This window comes from Hetaerina americana, unplaced genomic scaffold (assembly GCF_022747635.1).
Source record: "Hetaerina americana unplaced genomic scaffold, ioHetAmer1.1.p SCAF_7, whole genome shotgun sequence".
Lineage (NCBI taxonomy): Eukaryota > Metazoa > Arthropoda > Insecta > Odonata > Calopterygidae > Hetaerina > Hetaerina americana.
The window spans coordinates 48,592,852-48,598,851 of NW_027287316.1; positions in this window are offsets into that span (position 1 = coordinate 48,592,852).

Sequence of the window (6,000 nt, forward strand, 5' to 3'; positions counted from 1 at the left end):
TTGCGCCATAGGGGAAGGACAGGAAAGGATGAAGGGTGGAGAGAAACCCGGCGTCGGCATTAGCCTACTCTTTACGAAAGGCGCCAAGGGGTCCGCGGCTTAACGTCCCATCCGACGGACGGCGTACTCACTCAAAGTGCCCTCCACAAAGCACCTCAAGTAGGGATCGAGATACCTCTGAAAAATATTCAACACCGCCGGGATTTGAACCCGCGCCCTCAGGGTGGGAAGCCAGTACGTTAGCCCCCGCACCATCTCGATCCCCACGAAGAGATAAATTCCTCTCTCAAGGACGCATCGTGGATGTGCGAGATCTTCGCAGAATGTCCAACGACAGAAGTAATCGTATTCTCAAGGTAACGAAAAAAGGGCAGATTCTGGAAAAATTTTGCACCTGAGGCATACTATAGTTGAGGACGACAGCATACGGCCAAACAACAAGCAGAAGTACAGAGAAAAGTGTGGTGCTTCAAAATATGAAGTGGCTCCACTATGACGTGGATTCTCTTACGAAATGTGTGAAATTCGAAATGAAACCGACAGGTCGACAGTAAACAGACTGCATTGACGATTTCTGATCGTAAAATCGTGGTGATGGTCGCCTGCTACGTGAACTCCGCCAATTCTATCGTTGAGAGTTATTATAATTCCACCTGATCAAGATAATTTATTCATTTCCAACCGACAAAATTTGATTCAACGAAAGTCATGTCGTTGTCGAATAGGAGCACCACATTAACTCTAATGTTCGCGGACGGAGATTTTTATATAGGACTGACATGCGCAACATTAATCGAAAAATGCGTGACTGAAATCATATGCATTCATTGATTTGTAATATTAACATTTTTCGAAATGAATTACCATTATTATATGCAAGTATATCGTTCAAGTTAGGTTTTAGATGGACACATACTAAATACTGCCACGTTTCTAAGCATGGTCTGACTACCAGACACCTCGCACTGCAATACGCCTTTCTTCATTTTCGCATGCCTTATGACACCCTTCATTTCGTCCCAACATGCCTAATTCTTTCCCTTCCCCTTCCTGTTGATGGATACGTGCACCGGGAGCATGAAGAACAAATTAAGCAAAACTATTTTCTGAACCCTTACTTAGGTACGATATGAAATGACGTATGAGAGCTTGGGACTAGAAAATGATACTGGGCAAAGATATTCCTGAGGCGTTAGGGTAATAATATCGCTTAGGTCATCTCAAACTCGGTTATTTCGACCACCAGGTGACTGCCTTTACAGAGGAAGAAAAAAAGAGGCCTTAAACCCTATGAGACGCCGATAGTTATCCCAGAGTCAAAGTTAACTGATATCTACTCTCTCCTTCGCGTTCAACAAATACATCTTAAAAACGCCAATCAAGGAGTACTGAACTTTATGCTCCATCGAGGGAAAGGGCCAATGTTTTCCAATTACCGAAAACTACAACGTCTTTGGCAGTCACTCCTTGGCGATTACAACCATCACGCAATACCCCACAGATAGCATATCGTGGAACGTGTTTTGATTCCTTTAGTATTCAAAAACGTAACACTAGAATGTCAGCGCTCATCAATTGCTATCAACTGACTCACCGAAATTTTGACGCTGATGTCATTCTCGATAGGGATCGGTAGCAGATCAGCGTTCGAAGTGGAATGATGTCACGCATTTGGCGCTCACCAAAACCCTGATGCCAGGACAAAGCAACACCCATGCTTGAGAAGCGATCAAACATGTGACCTCAACGAGTTACAAGGTTAACGACCTGACAACCGTGGTTGACAATCACTAACTTCTTCTTCGGCACTTTTACTTACTTTCTGTTCCGTGACCTCCTTAATTGAAGAGCGGGTTGAAAAAGAGGAATTCTTTTTGTATATTTTAGAATTTTATTGGCATTGGAATGATATACCTGTAGGATTGCGACGCGTTTACTTCTCTTCCTGTCTGAGTCTGGTTTACAGTGCGACGTTCACCACTCAACCCCCCTTTCTAAAAAAAAACCGCCTCAAACTCAAATCACTTATTACATCCTTTACCCAACCTACATATTTCAGGATGCTTCATTCAAATCAACTAAACTTATCGATCCATTGGTAAAGGATGGCACTGAAGTCTAAACTACAGCGTAGAACGGTGAAGTTATCAATATAACTTACGTATTGTTAAAAAAATACTACAATTCCACGGGAGAAAGGAAAAAGGCCAGAACTTGGCAAAAGGTTGATATATGTTAACGAAAAATAGGCACCTAAAAGATACAGGGACCGGCGAAAGTTCACGCATTCCTTTCAATCATTTATTCAATTTCTCTTCCCAATAAAAATGACAGGAACACCTACGCTCCGTCAACGAGAAATGAAATATGGTTTTTCATATAGCATCTTCAGGGTTCTCCATCCTAAATCGTGGGCTGATTGAACAAATGGGCCAAACCTCGCCGGATCTAAGCTGCACATAAATGAGGATATACGGCCCCGGCGGTGGAAGGAGTAGAAAAAAAGGTTAAGGTGTTATAACAAAGATTTAGAGGGAGGAAGAGAGAGTATTCGGGTGTGTGCAAAGGAGTGAGAGGAAACGGTTACAGAAAAACAATCCCCTGACTGCCACTTCTCTTTGAGAAGCAAAGAGGCGTATCGAAATGAATGGCGGGAAACTATTCCTCGGAGAGGTAGAGGACTTCCGAGGCAAGAGAGAAGGGTCCTCGGATTCGGAGGGGAGACGTACGTGTGCCGCGGGAGGAAGGCGTGGGTGGGCGGGGACCGAGATGGGATCCGGGAGGAAGGGGGAAGAAGAGGGCGACAGACAAATAACTCCGGGGAGAGAGAGGGGGGGAGGAATAGGAACTGGTACATAAAGAAGTGAACCTGACGACGGGGAGAGGAGGAAAAAAGAGGCACGGAAGAGAGAGCAAGGGTGAGATGGGAACGCCGCAAGGAATCCCACCCTTTAGCCGGCGCTTAGATCGGCAGGCGTAGGTAAATGAGGCAGGAGAGGGGTAAGGGCGGGAAGAAAGGGGTCTTAAACAGTTAATAATTCAGAGAGGAAACCTTACATTTTGGGGTGGACGGAGGGGAAGGTTCGTGGCGGTGTTTTGGGGTGGTTTGTTGAACGACTGAGATGGGGGGAGGGCGGGTCTTTCGCGGACGCGGCTGGGGGAGAGTGTGTCGAGTGTGCTACTGGGAATTGGGGGCGGCGCGCGATAGTCGATCTGCGATGAAAGGAGGAAGGAAGGAAATTGGAAAGCAGAGGAAACGTGGCGCAAGACGGAAGGGTGTTCGAGGCGACAACAAAAAGGAACAGGCGAAGGCTCTGATCCAACCCAACTTAATTTGAAATCGAGAGATTTGGAAGAACGCAATGGCACATGCTGCAACCTCAATGGGAAGTGTAGTTGGTTCTATAACAAATGACTCCATCTAGTTCACTAACACAGGAAAATATATCAAAGGCGAAATTGCAATGAAGTGGAAACCTTTAAAATCAGGAAATTTCCAAATGTGTAGTAATTCATAATGATCGTCTTAGTCCTCAGTAAACTCCTCTGAAAGATAGAACCTGAGAGACGTGGATGGAAAGATTCCTCTGCACGATTTCTCACCTGACGTTGTCGTTGAGTTGTACACAGTCCGAGGGACTCCTATCCGCGTTTTTTCGAATAAACCCGTCAGGCTTACTATCTTTTTTGAGACAATCTTTGAAGAATCTATCGGAATTCCCTCCAATCGATTTAAGGATAGCAGTGAGACCAGAGAGAAATCCAGTCTATTGATAATTTTCACCAAAGGGGTCCAAAGTTCAACGTCCCAACCCGACTCACTGAATTCGAATTGCCCGCTGACGTCAGGGAAAGGTATCCCTCCCGAATAGGAATCGGGAGTCCCGCTAAAAATCCGCCAAGAATTGGGTTTCGAACCCGAGCTTTCGGTGAGGGAAACCAACAGCGTGGGAAATCGATAAGCCGAACCCTAAGTTTCTTGTGTACCCACGCCGAGGGCTGGGCTTCGATTGCCGTAGGCTGTTCCATTATTCAAAGGAATTCAGATCCAAAGGAGGGCGTGGTCAGGAGAACATTTGCAGTGCATAGCGCTGTCCACCTGGGTAGGCGATGAATTGGTTGGGGACCCGCAGGCGATTTCCTTGAGGAAACACACCATCTCGTCGCCCGTCTTCCCTCTTACCCTTAGTCAACTAGCCCACGGGGCACAGATCACCAACAAATTACGAATGGCGAACATGTCCCTAATAACACGCGTACCTCCGGCTCACCGACTTAAATCAATTACGAATAGGCAGGGCACCGCTTGGTATCTATAACGGAGACATATCTCTTGACTGAGGAGAAAATGCATGAATTCAAAATGTTTTCTTTCCCGTGGCATAATAAGTTTTTGATTTCCTCCTCCGCTGTCACCAATTTACACAAATAACGATTCAGATCCCCAGATAGAGAATTCTTACGATAGGAATACTTTCAATATAAACACGGACAGTAGTGACCAGGAGGAAACCACGACAACTTACAGTTTTATCGCAGCCGTGTAATCTTCGCAGAAAGAGAAACGCATGAAACACACTCGATCAATAATATTTATTTTATTGGATACATTTTTTTTCGCTAGATATCCTTCACTGTAGCTTAGAGGACCACTATGTCATGGCAGAACGTCTCTACCAGCTAGCAATACATTTTACCATATTTGGGATCGAGTCCACTGAATTGACAAGACCTATTAATATATTTAAGAGCAGTAGTCGCTTAAGTTCCCAAGAAAACAGTAAAATACTTTAGCTTAAATATTAAAATAGGGAGCGTCTTTGTCGCACCACATATATTGTTTGACAATGTTTAAAGGGAAATTAAAGTTACTCCTGAAAAATCTAATTTGTAATTGCATAAGAAAATTCAGGATCAGAAATTTCTTTTCGTTGAATTTCATATTTCAAATCGTTCCCCCATCTTAGGATAATTATGTACCATTGGTTTTTCTCTTGCTCCTTCTCTTTCCCCTAAAAAAACAGTCGACCACAAATTATGTTCACAAATGGTTTTTTCATATAAAAATACTGATTTAACTATTTAAGCCATTATATTTTTTCATTTCCCTTCATAAAATAAGAGTAATATTATTTAAGTAGGAATTAAACATCGCAGTACAGATTGACTAGTTTTCCGGCCGAGGACCACATTAACTTAAAATCATATAGAACTCCCGCCTGATGGATGGACGATTTTCTCTTTCGATTTCCTTGCATGCGGTGTTTACGGAGATAATTAATTACACAATTGGTTCAAGTACCTAAAAACCCAACCCAACAGTTATATATTTATTTATTAACTACCATTAATTAGGGCGACATTTAGAGTGTAACAATGGCGAAAAATGCCATTAATAAACCACGCGATATGTACCTCATATTTATCTCTTAACTTGAACGAAGAATTAATGTTAAATGCCAAACTTTAAATAAGTTTACGTACAAAATTCGAATAGAAAAAGCATGTCATAAAAAGAGTGTCAACAAAGAGATAAAAATCGATTCGCCAATGAAGTCATAGGAAAAGTCGGATGTCTGGACGTTGAAGCTATTAATCTCATGAGGAAATCACGGTTGCGGAGAGAAAAAATATGATTTTTTTAAACCCTTAGGCAATCGCACGGAATGGGAAGCGAACGCGATAAAAAAAGCATGAGAGTGACAGCACAAGCGCCTCGGGGAAGGCTAATCGCATCACGGGGAATGAAACGCAAACTGTCTTCCAGGCAAGAAGCATGAGACGTCTGGAAGAAACTAATTTTTTTTAGTAGATGAGCGCGCTCACGCTTAGCAGGCACGGAATAAGAAACGGTTACTTTCGATAGAGGGAAGAGCAGCCGAGGCTGAGAGATGGAGGGACGCTTATACGAGCATATCATTTCACAACTTCTGAAAGGGATGCATATTACGATAGCTACGACGTTCTTGATGAAAAGTATTCCATAACGACATAATATTT